This window comes from Protopterus annectens, chromosome 8.part0 (assembly GCF_019279795.1).
Source record: "Protopterus annectens isolate FY-2018-M chromosome 8.part0, PAN1.0, whole genome shotgun sequence".
In the NCBI taxonomy this organism is placed as follows: domain Eukaryota; kingdom Metazoa; phylum Chordata; order Ceratodontiformes; family Protopteridae; genus Protopterus; species Protopterus annectens.
This window is the reverse complement of record NC_056741.1, coordinates 100,068,484-100,086,225: the sequence shown is the minus strand read 5'-3', so window position 1 is coordinate 100,086,225 and position 17,742 is coordinate 100,068,484.

The window sequence follows — 17,742 nt, the reverse complement described above, 5'->3', positions numbered from 1 at the left end:
AGAAGAAACATCTTCCAGTACTCAGAATAGCGCAACTTGCTACAGCATCACTCTCAAGGGCCATAACATATTTAGGTAGGGGTTTGAAACCGGCAAGTGTGTGTGTGTTTGGATGTGGGGAGTTTGTGTGTGTGCATTTCCGTATGAAAAAGATGTTAGTTTTGGCAATCAGGAGATCACACTACCTGATGCACATTACCCTTTCAAAATACTGATGATGTCAGCACCCTATAAGTACAGCCAGAGAAGAGGATCTATCTAGTAATCCGAAGAGTGCGCTTCGCTAATGCGTCTCTCTTACGTGTCTTGACTTAGTTAGGTAGGGGTATGAATCCTGCAAGTGTGTGTGGGGGTAGTAGGGTGTGTGTAAATGCAAGTGTGAGAGAACAGATCCTTTTGGCAAATACTACAATACACCAGATGCTGCATATTCCCCCAGTAAACACAGGGGATGTCACCACACTATCAGCACAGCCAAACAGGGCTAGTTGGCCAGTAATGCCAATAGTGCACTCTGCTACTGTGTCTATTACCATTGTCAGAGTACAGATAGGTATGTTTTTGTAACCCACAACTGCCACGTGTGGTTGTGTCACACATTATGACCTTGTGTGGGTCTTTGTACATAACAATGCATGCCATTGCCTAAACCAGCAATGGCATTGCACACATGATGTATGTGTGTGACACATACACATAAATACCTGTGACCTGCAGTAGTTACCATGTCTGACACATGCCTCGAGTGGATAAATGGTATTTGCAATGTATACCAATATGACTGTGTCTTACTGTGCAGGGGCCGCACACGGTATTTTTCTATACAGTGTGGGTGTATATGGTAAAATACCTACAGCAGGGGATACACATCTGGTCTGGGCCATATAGTCTACATGTAGTTGATGTACAGGTGCTGCATGTTCCCACCTGTTGTGGTAGTGGTAACATGTCATTCCACTGCAATTCAGTGACCACATGCTGTTAACCCTTCAACTAGTGTGTTGTAGCTGCAGTAATGCTCACGCACAATGTTTGGCTGGATGCAGTCCAGCCATATAAAGACAGTTCTTGAGACTGTCATATTGCCAGTGTTGTTATGGAGGATAGGTGGTCTTCCTGTGTATGGGAGGGTTGTGTGTGCCAGGCTATGAACCAGATGGCAGTCCGACACACTGTTAGCTGCACATGATTAGGCCCTGATGCTTTGTGCTGTGCCAACAACCTGGAGGTGTGTGTATCTGTGGTGCCTTGGGATACCACCCCCCTGTCCATGTGTGTTACATGTGTAGGGGACAACAGGCATGGTATGGGGCATAACCTGTCAGTGATGGGTAACACCTGTGAGCCATGAATCAGGACTCTGGTACTGCACAGACATTGCAGTTCACTGTGCTGAGGACAGTGTCCAGTGCATGCATCTTGCGGTGTACACTGCTGTTGTTGTGTAGCAGCACTGTTAGTGTCCTAACCTGTGTGATACCCACGGAGGTGGCTATGTAAACCGTGTCCTGCAGCATAAGGCAGTATGTGTGTATCAAGGAGCTTTGCCAATATACATCGGGCCATGGGTGCCACGTGCAAGATGTCCCTTGCACATCATTGTGGCTTTCCTAGCATGTAAGCACACATTGACAGCCAGCAGATACCCTATGAATGACATTGGAGACTGAGCAGAATGTAGACATACAACACCCTTCCCACATATAGTGGTAGCATACCTGGTGAGGGTATGTTGGCAACCAAGATCAGGCTCATACTGGCCTGTGCCACATGCTGAGAGATCCATTCTATGTTCCCTATCATGTCGTCCAGGGAGGTATGTCTCAGGTCAGCCATAGTGGCATGGTCAATGAGTGAGTCATATGTGTCCATGCCTCTGACTGACCTATATGCATGTGTTCTGTGGTGGACCATAGTGCCCCTGAGGCATATCACTGTGACCTTCACCAGATACAGCCTGTTGAGTGGGACCCCAGTGCAGCACCCAAGACAGGTACCTGACATGTCTGTAGCAGGTGTGTTGTGTAGCCCTACAGGCTGTGAGTGTGTGGCACACGGGATGTGTGTGCCATGTGTGGCATGTGCTCTGTTCCGACGGAACATATGCCTATGTGCCAGCTGCGGAGGTGTGTGATGCTCAGGCAGGATGCTATTCTGAGTCCCCACGTATGCCCCAGTGTGTTCAGCATGCTGTCAGTGCGTGTCAATGTCTGACTTGTATTGTATTGTAGTCACTGTAATATTCTTTCTTTCTTTATTTATTTATCTTACATTTGTTGACCGGGATAGCCCGACTGTATGCATGTCCATTTTCAGTGGAAGCCCAGGGAGAAAAGCTCCAAGGGTAAGCAGATACAGCATTACATAATACCAACATTACATATTACAAACAGATTATTTACAGAGATTACATAAGTAAGCAAGTTAAACAAGTTGCACAGGTTAAAGTTAGTCCTGAGCACAAGTCAGGATTAAATTAAATTACACAGTAAACTGGTTAACAGATTTTACACATTCGAGTTAGCCAGGCTTGATGCATTGACATAGCCAGTTAAGTGCCAAATGTTGTTTGAGTCTTGTTTTAAATTGACCTAAGGTAGAAAGTAAGGTAATATCAGCTGGAAGTGAGTTCCAGGATCTACTTACAGAGTTTGCAAAGAGAGAATCACCAGCTGTGTTATTAATTTTGCTAGTCTGAATTAGTAGTTTGTTAGAGGATCGGAGCGGTCTAGGATTGTTATAGGGGGTGATATTTTTAAGTGCAGGAGTATTGTCCGGATTATAGAGGAATTTATAGGCCATAATCAGTTGGTTATACTGTAGTAGGCTAGGTAGTTCAAGCCAACCAAGCTGATTTAGATTGATGCAATGATGTGTCCTAAAAGGCAGCCCAGTGGCAAACCTGGCAATGTGGTTGTAGCAAATTGAGTGTTTGTTAAGGACAGTCTTGTTCATATTTGAGAGTAGAGGGGATGCATACAGAAGGGTTGAAAGAAGGTGTGAGCGAGCTATGGCAATTTTAGCTGGAGGGGTTAGGAAGGCTTTTATTCTGTAAAGTGACCCTAGTTTTTTATTGATGGTTTTGATAGTTTGGTTAACATGTAGGTCACATTTGAGATTATTGTCTATGATGACACCTAATAGTTTAGTAGATGGGTCAGGGAAGATTATTGTGCCATCATTTGATTTTATGGTAAAGGTGAAAGCGGAAGACCTACGTGTTGGTGAAATAACAGCAGTTTAGTTTTTTTTTGGGATTTAGGATCAGACGATGTTCAGAAAGCCAGTTTTCTATTGTATTAAAGGTGGTCTGGGTAGCTGACCATAACTCTACTGAAGATGTGGCTGAGCAAATCAGAGTAGAGTCATCAGCATATTGGATACAGCTGACTTTTGGGATGACAGTATAAAGGTCGTTAATGACGATGGAGAACAGCAAGGGCCCTAGTATAGAGCCTTGTGGTACTCTGAGGGTGTTAGGTAGAAGGTTAGAGAGTTTGTTCTGCCAGAGGCCAGCCTGCTGTCAACCATTCAGGTAGGATTGAAACCATTGGAGGGCTCCAGTATCTAGACAGAATGTTTGCAGGGTGTGGATTACAAGTTGGTGATCAACCATATCGTATGCCTTGAAAAGATCCAAAAAGAGGGCTGAGGATATATAATTATTGTTGTGATTAAGGTTTATGCTGTTAGTAAAGGCTAGGAGGCCTGAAGTAGTGCTGTGATGAGGACGGAAGCCATGCTGAGTGTCTGCCATAAGGCGATTTTGGATTAGGTGATGCATGAATTGTCTATGACTACATTCTTCCATAATCTTTGCAAGTGGAGAGAGTATAGCTACTGGCCTATAATTGGAGAATTCAGTAGAGCTGCCTCCTTTGTGAAGTGGGATTACATAGGATATTTTACAGATGGTGGGAAATTTAGCTTCTACCATGGTTCGTTTGATTAATTTTGAGACGGGGTAAGCAATAGCATCAGCTGATTTTTGTAGGTACTTGGCAGGGAGTTGATCAGCAGAAAGTGTAGTGGGTTTTAATGTTTCAATCAAGGTTTGGATAAGTGAAGTGGCGACTGGTTGGAAGCTGAACGCAAGTAGGTTTCTAGGGGTGCTACTTTGAGGACCAGGGGAGCTAGGAGGTAGTTGGCTAGCTAGGGCTTGAAATGTCTCAGTAAAGAATTGGTTAAAACTATCAGAAACATCTTCAGGGGTTTTATCAATAGTAGCAGACGGGATTGGGGTTAAAGTTTGTCCAGGACATAGTATATATGACATGCCACCTGACAGGGTATGGCATTACTGGGTTCAGAGAGCTCAGTCCCCAGACTGGCTGTGTGGTGGCATCCCACACATGTGTTGTACGTTCCTGGCCAAGGGTGATGGCTGACTGCATACATGTGGCAGCTGTGACATTGCCACATGACTCACATAAACCACAACTGGACCATACAGGTGATTCACAGGTTACCTTTGCACATGCTACCCTAGTAGTGTGATTGCCATGGTGAGTACCAATACATAGGGCCAATGGGGAACAACATACTGAAGGTGTGTATGTGTGGGTGTACTGCTACTGTTTCATAGCACTGGCATATATGACTGCACACGTGGGTAAATGCCAGGTAAGACATGCGCAATGTGTCACAGGCAACGTACATGCGTACAGGATAGACAGTGATGTTCTGTCATGTGTAAACTTGACATACGTATCGTACGCTATGCAGATGTCACTAGGAGTCTACAGAAGCACTGTTACTCTGCATTGCAGGTGTAAGCAGTGTTCCAGGGAACCCCGAGCAAACATGCATGCAAACAAAGCTACAGTAAGCAGGACTGGAAGTAGTGCATTGTACAACAAAGAAGGGGTAACAATAACAGTAAGTAACAATGCAAATATGTAGGCACTATCAACATGTACCCAGGAATACACAGCGCAGATGCCCATGGTAGAAATGATATTATGTCATAGTTAATTGTGATTTGGATTACATTGGTACTGCACACATATCAACATGCGCAAACATCCACATTGCATAGTCATTGTGGGCAACTTGACACCATTACTGTACATGTCCACCATTGCATATCACTACCTGCATTAGCTTCCCCCCTGTGCTACCCATGTATGCGGCTATCTGTTGACATCCTTACCACCGGCATGCAATTATGTGCAGCTGTTACACTTTGGTATGTACTATGGGTGCAGATAACAATTCAGGACATTCATACAGTTACTGCATCAGGCATGCTGGGATATACACACAGTCATAGCAGCACACTGTACTGTTACCAACATGATACTACTAATACACTTCTATGTAGTCACCCTGTGCATCAGCAACGTGTTTACCTGTTCCCGCAATGATGTTGGAGATTGCAGGAGGTGGCACAGTGTCATCATATGCACAGGGTGTGAATTCGGTATGCCTGAGTCAGCCACTGATACGACCAATTGACATGTGTGTGTATGTGTGTTGGTGAGGGCCAGCAGTACAGGGTGGGGCAGTGTTGGTGCAGTGTGTGCGTGTATGTGTTCACCCTAGGTGTTAACATTTTGCATGTGTGTATGCACGCACACAGTTCCACCTCATGGCTGCCATATACAGGGATTTGTGGACAGCCACAGACTGCACCTGGCAGGTCATACAGATCAGTGTCTGTGGGCACGGACACAGTACCTGTGCCTGGCAGGGGTGCTATGGACCGTATCCAGTACTAAGCCAGACTGGGTACTGTCATCAGAAGCGGGAGTGTGTTGACTGGACACAGGTCCCTGTTGGGACTGTCCAGAGCCACATGCACGTGGTCTCCTGGGGTGTTCCAATGACAGCACAGACCCAGCATTGCTGGGGCTGCTGCTGGCACTATGGGGGCATGCGCGGGCCTGTTGTCATCTGCGCCGACTGCCAGCTGCTGCTGTTGCTGGCATACGGCCACGTCAATGCCGCAAACGCCCACCATTGCCCTGGCTCATGGACATTTGGTTGTGGAACTGCTGTAATATGTCCCCACAACATCTGTCTATGACAACGGTGAAATTACAGATAGCATCCGCGATGTCACGCATACTGTCAGTCATGGCTGTGCGACATGCTCTCAGCTCTCTCAGACCCTGTCTGGTGTACCTTTCCATACACAACTGTGCCTGCATGACAGCCTGCAACATAGCTGAGGTTGACAGACCTCTTTGGGCACGTCTGCCAGAGGCAGTACGCCCATGGATGCTCCCACGAGAACCCATGGGCAACTGTCTGTGTGGTACCATCACAGGACCCTGCCCATGGCTGCTGTGTGGGGACGCATGTGCCACAGGTACCACATTACCCTGGTCAATACCCACTGTATCCTGTCTATCACCTAGGGACAATGGTGACAAAGGATGTACTGGCAGGATGACTGTGCGCAATGATGGGATTGACAGCTGTGTACTGTCAATTGGCTGACCAATGGCGGACCCTGACACACCTTCCTGTACCATTACACAAATATCATCATTACCAGTACCTGTGGTACCAGATTCAGGTTCCCTGCTGCAGGACACCAGAGCAGCACCAGAACCTGTGGGAGGAAGACAGGAAACACAGTTTACAGTCTCCACACATTGTTACCAGTGATGCACTTATGCACACATGCACACATGGACACATGCACACATGCACACATGGACACAGGCACACATGCACACATGGACACAGGCACACATGTAGACATGCACACATGGACACATGCACACAGGCACACATGCACGCATGCACACATGCAGACATGCACACAGGCACACATGCATACATGCAGACATGCACACGTGGACACATGCACACATGCACACATGCACACGTGGACACATGCACACATGCACACGTGGTCACATGCACACATGGACACATGCCCACATGCACACATGCACACATGCACACATGGACACATGCACACATGCACATGTGGACACATGCACATGTGGACACAGGAACACATGCACACATGCACACGTGGACACAGGCACACCTGCACACATGCACACATGCACACATGGGCACAGGCACACCTGCACACATGCACACATGCACACCCCGCACTATACACACAGAGCACTACTGAGTTACACTACTGTTACTACCACTATCAGGACTATTATAGGTATTGTTAAACACACTCACCAGCATGGATGGCCTGCCTTGCTGTAACCCCAGAGGGACCTGCAGAAATGATGAGATTAATGTCAGTGGGCACAACTCTGCCATTGATATTGCATATGATACAGTGCAGTAGTACACCAGTTGCCTTTCACACATCATCTGCTGATATTGCCAGTATCACACATGCACAATTACATACTATGATGACAGATACATACCACGGACACACCTTACACATGCATAAACTAACAGTGTACAGAACAGTCAAGTGTACATATGGCATATTACCTGCATGTTCCATGTCATGCTGCTGTGTGGATCCAGCCTCCATCATGATGCAGGTGTACTGCTGTTGCTGTTTTGGGGCTGGAGCCACAACACTTAGGAGTAGCCCCTCCAGTCTTGTGAGGGGGGATGTGTGGCCACCCCACCTCCTGTGGCAACCTGTTGCCTGTGGATATCTGATGCACGCTGACGGACACTTCTGATTAAATCACTGCAGTGATGTTGTACCTGCTCATATGTCCTATTATGCGTGTCAATATCATTTACCCTACGGACAAGGTCTTGCCACAGTGCAGCCCTCTCCTGCTGATTCTGACTGGTGCAGGAAAACAGGATGTCATACTCTCGCACCAGGCTCTGGTGTATCTCCTCATCTTCCACTGCAGAGTAGGCAGGATTACGCTGATGCGCCATCTCCCTGGAAGAGAATACAAACAGGATATCAGCAGATTATGTCAGCAATATATGGCACACATACTATACATGATACTCATGTGTAGTGATATACTACTACTCCCATACGTTGCATGTGTGTGTGTCGTGGTGGATACACAAGTACAGGGCCAGATATCAGTGCTCAGCCAACACCTGTGCAACAATACCTGCCACATTCCACACGACATAGTAGCATGCCCCATCGGTCAGCACACACTGACAGGTCCAATGCACAACCTCACTCTGGGGGTTCATCCCAAGGTACTATATGTGGGACGCCATCCACTAGTATGATGTGGACACAAGTTACTCGGCCTGGATATACATATCCCACCACCGCCACCAGCACAGTAGACTACTTTGATATGTATGTGATTAGGCAGTTATTCACTTGTTAGGACTGAGATGGTATCCATGCAGCACACTGGGCCAGTGAAAACCACAACCCACACTGCTGACCCCTTTGCAAATGCTTACCACGGACATGCCACAGATTGCATGGAACTTGCACACACATTTCTAACCTAGACCCTATGCACAAAGGTTAGGCATCCTGTCCGGTGGACCCCAGACAGAGGCAGATTGTATAACAATAGCAGGAGGCTACTGCAGGACAGAACAGATTCACATTAAGGGAAGGCATCTGTGGTCCGCACTGGTACTACGCTACAGTCCCTCATAACAATGGCCATGGCCTACTCTGGGAGGGAAATGGCCCCAAACACTATGGATAACCACAAGGCCTTCTTCAGTTATGTTACACATATGGACCAAATGCCTCAGATATGCTCTGTGTTAATACACACCTACTTAACATTCACCAAACACACAGATATTGGCAACATTCTTGCAGAGAGGTTTGGTGCACATATCCCCCCTCCTTCTCCCCCACCAGTTGAAATAGTTATCACAGCTGTATGTAACCTCCCTATCATCTCACATGTCCAGGTGAGGGCCGCCCTCAGCAAAGCAGAACACACAGCATCACTGTGACCTCATGGTATCCCTGGATGTGTGCTACCTGCACTCCAAGAGGACATACAACCGCATATAAGACTGATAATTTATCTTGGCCATACTACAGGATATGTACCTGGACAGTGACATACAGCAACAGTGGTCCCACACCACTAAGGAGGCACCTTGACTGACCCAGTGAACTACCACATCATATGCATAACCAGCCTGGTCTGCTAAGCTATAGAATTATGCAGTATGGGATGCATATGCAGTGATATTGGGTACCTGCAGACACTTGTTCCCAGCCAGTGTGCCTTTGTGATTGACTGATCCTGCCTTTTGAACCCGGCTGACCTTTCAAAGCAGTTACTACAGCCATTGCTGAGGGCAACGCACAAACAACTGCTGCCAGGATCATAGCCTAACACTGATTGACATGTAATGTATAGTCATCCCCTTTTGGTGGAACTACGTACACACAACATATCACATGGACATACCTATAGATACAGACCTATGACACATTTGGAGGGTTCACAGTATGCACACTATTAACCTGCTACTTTGCATTACCTGTGTTTGTCGCAGCTGGTTGCGTTACCACTGCTTCTGATTCTTGCTGCTACTGTCACTGCTGACAGCTTAGAGTCACAGTGTGTAGCGTGTTTTTTTTTTTTTTCTCTCTGCCTCAGTTTGTCTCTCTCCGTCTGTCTACTTCCAGACAGTGCAATGAATGTATTGCATGTGTGGAGTGTTAGTACAGGATGCTTTTGTAGGTATCTGCATAGGTCCATGTGATGGCCTCTGCACCAATTGTAAGCCAGCATTTGCTAATTGCATACAGCCAGTTGTGTACTGATTGCGGTTCTCACTGTGATTTCAGGGCAGTGCTATAAAAGGGTATGTGAGATAGGCATTGCCCTTTCAGATTGTAAGGGCGGGGACCATGCTGGTATGCTGTGGACACTGTTCTGTGAGTGTAAAGGTTAGTATCTCTCTCATGATTCAGGCTGTGTTGTAGATTCACATTTCTCCATTCCTCTCTCCTGTTCCCTGTAGTAAGTGTGTATGCACAATGACACCTACAACTATATATAGATATTTATATATATATATATATATAAATATATATATATATATATGTACATATACATACATTTATATATGTACATTAACTGAAATTATTACCTACAAGCTACCAACTAGCTTGGCTGTTTCTGTTCACACACTACTATTATGGGAATCCAGTAGTTTTGACAGTAATTCTAAATGACATGCTTTGGGTACTACACATCCTATATTCCCTTTGCATTCATCCCTACTATTACATGTTATATTTATTTTAGCACAATGTCCTTGTATAAGAGTCATGGCTTAGTGGTAGGTCCTACAGACTGCTGTTTCCAAGGTCCTGGGTTTGGGACTGACAGTGGGATTTTATTTTGCTTTTGAACTGAGTACAGGACCTGTCAATCAAAGTGACTAAGGCACTTTTAAGCAGTTGTAACCTGGTTAGCGCTGGTTTGTGTGGAGCTCACGCATGCGCACTGGCGATTAGCTCTGTGCACACCCGCTTACAACCGCTTAACAGTGCTTACTCTGGCGCACACCTGTGCTATTTTCTTTGAAAGAAATGAAAATGGGGAGACAGGAAAGTGGTGAAAAAGGGGTCACAAAGAGGGTAAGACAGTAGGGAAACAAGCTTGGGATTTGCAGGAGGGATGTAGGTAAGGCCCATAGCTGCCCATTTCTTCATCAGCAACAGCTGTGCATATGTATGTAATTTGATGTGACATTTGAAACCTTCCACCCCTGAGAGAGGTGTCAGGACAACAATAATACTTGTTGTACAGCCAATTGTAATTGATAGTTTCCATGTCCAGCAGACATGTGTGCGGGGCAGCTATGTATGGGGCGTAATTTTTTTGTGGGTACAGAGTGCCCTTTTTTTTTTCAGGTGAGAGTGGTATGTCAGGTGAAGGAAGTCGGTACAGCTGGGGAGGTAGGTTGGGTAGGTAAACAGACAAGACAAACAAGATGCATACAGGGGCGGTGTATGACACGTGTGGGGGGGTTACACAATTGACGGGGATGGAGGTTTGGATATCCAGAGCCCATGAGCCCACAGATGGCAACAGTGGAACTGATATCCCCATCCATAGGCAGTTGCCACTGTTCCTTCACTGCCCAGGATGGGGCTGTGCTGGGGGCTGTGTAGGTCGGGCAACAGGCATGCCCATAATTTGTGCCACCTGTGCCTCAAGCTGGCGTAGGGGCTCGAGAACAGAGTCCCGAATCTCCTTACGCACCACAGTCTGGACACTACGGAGGGTGAGTGGTGGTTCTCCTCTGGCCACACTTGCAGAGGGGGGGGTGAGCCCCATCCCCTGCAGTGCTTCCACCCGCAGGTGGCACAGGGCGACTGGAGGAGGGTCTAGACTGGGCACTCGTGCCAGGTGCACTCGCCAGCTGAGGTGGGAGAGGTGGGTCCACTAGAACCCGCCTTTCCTGTCATCGTATGTTTTGCATTATGTCATGACAGGTTGGGTTAGTGACATATAATACCATTCACAATTAGTTGTAACAGCATGCATTAGTATTCCCATTAACCAAACACCCAGATATTCACACCATTGAACAGCGAGCATAACACATGCATAATTTGAACAGCAATACACAGTCCAACGACATGCAGGGTTGATTGATGGCAACAGGCCATCAGGTTTGGATGTATGAACAGGGCAGATGCATCAACGGACATGCAAATATATATGACCCAACAGGACAAATGTCCAGGGGTGTTAATTGTGATTGCACATACCATTTTCACGTGGAATATAGGGTTACCAATACATATGCTGTACATTTCTAATAGCACTACTGTTCTAACTACAGTTTCCTATATGATAACTATTTCAACTTGGTGATAGGACTGTTACTGCAACATCAATATACATTTTATTGTTCTTCATACACATTCATATCTAGCTTTGTTCAGCTGCATCATCCTGCTACATATATCAGAATACCAATACATATGCTGTAAACAAGTGTGCTGCATATTGCAGACTGAGAGCAACATATCCAGATTTTGGGATACACATTCCAGATGCAGCAACACTTTGAACAGATTTCGCTGTTTGGTTTTGATTCTCACATGCATTTCATTCTGTACTGACTGCAGTATACTTTATTCAGGGGTTATTACTACTGTATTGCTGGATTCATGACACTTTCTCACACTCTCTCACTTGTTTTCATTTTACTATTCAGGATGGTACTTACTTCTAGGCTTTATTGACATGTTTTACCTTTAGTTATTACAATCCTTTCCAGCAGTCTCACTTCTGTCATGTTTCAGTATTTCAACAGGGATATATTTCACACATGTGATTTCATCATTTTCTGCAGCTATACTTTTCAGCCTGCTGCAGGTTGTGTACTATTTTCTTACAGGTGGGGCATTTTTATTTCAGAATTTATGTCAGACATTTTCATTTTTCTGTTTGGCTTACAGGCTGCAACACACTTTTGTAATCAAGCAATACTTGCAAACACTTTCACACTGTTACTTGCACATTTTATTACTTAGTGACTACACTGCACTCTTTTGCTGACTGTCATACTTTTATATTTCTTTACAGTTACTGATAGTGGATTACTGACCTGCCTGGTGGTGCAACCGCACCAGCCTATCGCCATAGGCTCTGCGGTTCGCAGAACGGACACCTGCAGCTGTAATATAAATGAAGTAATATTGGAATACACATCTCCATAATATCAGCTAGTTTAATTTCTTACATACATAATTAAATGTAACTTACTCAGTAGTGGGGCGTTGGGCATTTGCCGGGCCTCCTGGATCCAAAGGTTCAATTGGTCCTGCTTGCATCTCTTCAAGTCCGCATGGTGGTGACGGACCTGCTCACCAGTCCTTGGAATCCCTGTCGCACTGGTGAGATCATGAGCCAATCGGTCCCACGCCTCTGCCCTATATGCTCCCCCCAGGACCTGGCCCTGCATGAGTTGGGCCTCATGATTGTGGACTAGGAGCCAGACCATGTACCTGGACTCCTCAACACCCCACCTCTGTGCTCGAAAGCAACTACCCTCTCCTACTCCTGTCATTCTGGCTGCAGTTCAGTTCTACAATCGTTTATGCTGTGTATTCCCGCCTATGGGGCTTACATAGTCCGTTTTTCCCGCACATATCTGTGATTGGCCATTTTGGAATTGTATCAACTTCAGTAAACCTGCATTGTCATGCTCCAGTTTGTATTCATTCCTATATATTAGCTATTATTGCATTTATAGGTACTGCTGTCATGGCTTAGTGGTTCAGTACCTTGACTATGGTGTATAGTATCCTGGGTTCGAACCTAGCCACTACTTTTTATTTTTTATGACTGTCTAGACAAGCTAAGGGGTGTGTCTGTGTAAAGGCAGTTTTGATACGGCTTGCTCAACGTTGCCCGTCGGTTAGCTTGTTTGCGCGGTGCCCAGCTCCGTGCAAACGGGGTACGCTGGTTTAAGCCTCATTTGGCTATCAGCACGCATATTACGCTCAGCTCAGTTAGGGGCAGATAGATTTAGCATGTTAAACCACTGCTCAGCTATGGGCACTCATTTTGCACCAGTTAAACCACTGCTCACCTACGGGCAGATGCACTCACCCTGTTAAACTGTAGCTCAGCTATGGGCACATCTGGCATTTTTTATTGTTTTGTTACCTCACATTTCTTCAGTATAAATGGGCTATTTCATTACATTTTACATAAAATGTGATTTTATGTGTACATATTTGTCAGGGTCTTGTTTTGTGCTTATTTTGCTAAAAATAAAAATTGGTGTTGTGGGGGCTCGAACCATGAATGCCTGCTCTTCAGCCAACATCTCTATCACTACGCTATTGCTTCTTGGCTTACTTTGCATATTTAGTACTTATATGCTTTCCCACTGACTGCTAACTGTAGCTGCGCTACAGGCACGCCCATGCAAACGAGCGCACTCATGGTTAAACATCTTTACAATTTAAAAAAAAATTATGTGATGTTCATTTGTACATTTTATGTTCGTAGTCTGTGGGGACATGTGTTGTATTGTGTTTATTCACATTTCCATGGACTCTGTCATGGGTGTTTACTTTGGGCACTTTTACTCTTCTGGGGCATGTCCGCTTACAGGGCTCGGCCTCCGGACACGCCCCCTACTGTCTTACATGGACCGTGTTAGCTTTAGGTGTGATTCAGCATGCTCTCATAAATATGCAGAGCATGCTGACATCACTCCGTTTAACTGCAGCCTCCGTGTATGAGTTATAACTCTTACACGGAGGCTTCGTGAATCCTGCCCACTGTGTTTAGCAGTGCCATTGATTAATGCTACATTAGTTTGAGACACATGTGGCTGATATGAAATGAGAGAAGATTAGGTTGAGTTGCTGGTCAGTAGAAGGCTTTATTCAGGAGTGGAGCATAAGCAGAGCTATTTATTAGTGAGGAAGTCTTTTATAAGTTTTTCGAAGTGAGATGGGTCAGCAGTGGATATGATGGTGTGAAGAAGAATATTCCATATTTTGGCGTTATGATTAGAGAAGAGGGATTCTCCAGTTTTGCTATTGGATTTGGAGACCTGTAATAAAGATTTTAAGGAGAATTTACTATAAGGCTGAAGCATGAGTTGAAGGGAGGGGTTTTATTGGGTTGGTGTACAAGTTGATGAGCAAAGGGAAGTTGAATATAACTTAAGCAATTAGTGGGTTCTAGACAGTTTAGTTGCTGTAGAGCAGTAAAGTGGTGGGACCTATGGGATGTGTTGGCGGTAAATTTTGTGATTTTATTGTAACAGGTTTCACGTTTGGTGAGATTGGTTTTACTTAGGTTTTTTAAAATAGGGTAGGCATATAGTAGCCTGGAGAAAAGTTGAGTTCTGGCTATGCCTTGTCTTGTGTTATGAATAAGGAAAGGTTTGATTCTATACAATGAGCCTTGTTTGATATATGTCGTCTTAATGGATTGCAATATATGCAGGTCAATTTTTAAACTATTGATTATTACACCTAATATTTTTTTATGAGTTACTGTTGATATTGTGGTGTTGTTGGAGACATGTATTTGGAATGGAGTATGGGGGTCCCATGGTTTGCTGGGTAAAAGAGCATCAGTTGAGTTTTAGAGGGGTTCAACATCAGTTGAAATTCATCTAGCCATGATTTCACTGCTAGGAAGGACTGTTGTGTTGTAGAGATTAGCTGTTTTAGAGAGAGTGCAGCACAGATAAGCATTGAGTCATCTGCATAGGAACCTATAAACCATTTCTGGTTAACATAAACCATAAGTATAAATTGCTGCACAAGTCCCTTGTATTCTGCCAGTCAAAAGGAGTACCACATGTTACAATGTATTGGGACACATATTTGGCATCACTGTTCATAATGTCTCTTTACTATCAAGCATTTACATCTAAACTATTTTGTATTCACTGTGTGTGCCATTTGCGATTTGTGGATATTAACAAATGCATTTAGATATTGCACTCCACTAAGAAGCCATACATTCTTGTGTGCATGTGTATGTGTGTGTGTGTGTGTGTGTGTGTGTGTGTGTGTGTGTGTGTATCTGTATATGTGCATTATGATGATTATATTGTCAGCAAAGTAAAATGTTGGTTCTTGAAGCCCTACTCTGCTCACCTGTAAGCCCCCCACTGGCTAAGAAGTACTAGCAGCAAAGCACCTTTCTATATGAAGTTATTCTATGGTGGCAAGAGTTTGTTATTTTTCATTGAAAGACAATATAGTGTAGATCTGAATTTCTCTGTATTATTTCTCTCATGTTAAGCCTACCTCCTATGCTCGCACACTACTGGGACTCCCCCTCCCCCCAGTGTAGTTCATAGCAGTTGGTTCTTCTCTGAATTCTCTCTCTTCTTATTCCCAAGCCCATACCCCTTCCACAGTGCCCTCTTTCTTCCGATTCTCTATAAAGTTATAGTTTCCTGCAATTCTATTTAGGTTCATATATCTAAAAGTTTCCTGCATTTTGTTCAGACTTACCCTTTTCCAGACATACATTTATGTTACAAAGTGCTATAACTTTGGCAAACCCTTCTGTACTGAACATGGCAGTTTTTGATGAGCTGCTTCTCTCCATCCATTCTATTCACCCTAACTACGCTCGTGCTCACTCTGCTCCCAATCCTACCCCCTTTTCCACTCCAGGATCCTACTACAGTGGGGAAAAGGGCATATGCCTTTTACTTGCCTTACAGTACTCTACACAGTGCCATATATACTAAGTTCAGTTCAGTGAAATGAGATTTACTGAAATGAGTTTTCAGTAATTTGAGTTTTCAGCGATGTGGTCAGGGTGAAATGAAATTCAGTGAAATGAGATTTTCAGTATTTCGAGACTATAAAGTCAAAAGTGCAGTTATGCAAAACTGCATAATAGCGAATGCAGATATGTCGCATTCGCCATTATGTGTTTGCATAAGTGACGTGCGATGTGGTTTGTGGATTTAGCTGGGGTTTGAGGTAAGTGGTGTTTTTGTAAGGGTATTGAGTGGGGTATTTAGTGTCTGTGAGTATGTGTACTGGTGAGTTTTATGTGTTTGTGTGTTTAGTGCAACCTCGGAGTTAGTATATATAAGTGGGGGGGTGGGGGTGCATGGGGACTTGCTCCCCTGTTTTTAGCAAGATTGTTTGTGTGTGGATGCTAGTTTTGTTGTGTTTGTGTGTATTGGTTTGTTTTTTTGTAGTGTTGGCAGGTAGGTGTATTTGTGTTTGTGTGTAGTGTGTGCATATATATATATATATATATATATATATATATATATATATATATATATTTTTTTTTTTTTCAATTTATTTGTATAATGACTGTCATTTTTTGGGCAGCTTTTCTCTCTGGTCTTCTACTTAAAAAAGGTTTCCAACCCACAAAGATTGGGCAGCTTTTCTCTCTGGTCTTCTACTTAAAAAAGGTTTCCAACCCACTAAGATATCCCTGGTAAACATATTCAATAAATAGTAAAACAAATGCCAAGTTTTAACTGTTAAATGACTGTGAAGTCTTGCATTTGGCAACTTTGTATCAAAGTCAATATGTCAGCGCCTTTAGGATATTTCTGAAAAACACATTTGTGCTATGACAAATAGGTGTAAAGCACAAATAAGAACAGCATTTTAATGCAGCTCAATGCTGAATGTGAACACTGCATTTTGCTGCTATCAGTACAGAATGTCTTGGTCTTGCATGACTCCAATGATAATTTTCTGTAGGAGTATGCATGATTTTTACTTTTCAGTTAAATTCAACTCATTGTGGAAATATTTTGTACATTTTCCAGATTTTTCAGCTTAAGCAGATGTCATATAGCCACTTCAGTGGTAAAAAAGTATAATTCAAAATGCATTGTGTTACTGTTAAAAGCCTGTAAAACGCAGCATTCAGTAGTTTTCCATGAATATCCATATTCCATTTCACCTATAGAAGTCTTAAAAATCCTCTGAAGAGAATTATACATGTGCTCTCAAGCAAAAAATGCAACTAAGACCTTCATTATATCCTTAATGATGCCAGTGCAGAGACATGTTAAATTTGGCCAACCAGTACTGTCAATGTCAATACAAGGAATTGTGATAAAAATATTCTTCCAATCACAGAAATAAAACATTTTTGAGAAAATGATTCTTTCTTCTCATGTAATACAACTCTGTACATATATGTTCTGAATTTTCCATGCTAAGCAAAAGTCATATCACCATAAAATGATCTAAACTACATTGAACACAACGTCATGTGTTTTTCCTATAAATACATAAAATACTGTGTGTAGAACAGTGTGTGTGTTGTATCTTTCAGAAGCATTACCAAGTGTGGCACGTGCAGGCAGCAGTGCCATTTTGAGAGAGCAGCCAGAGTG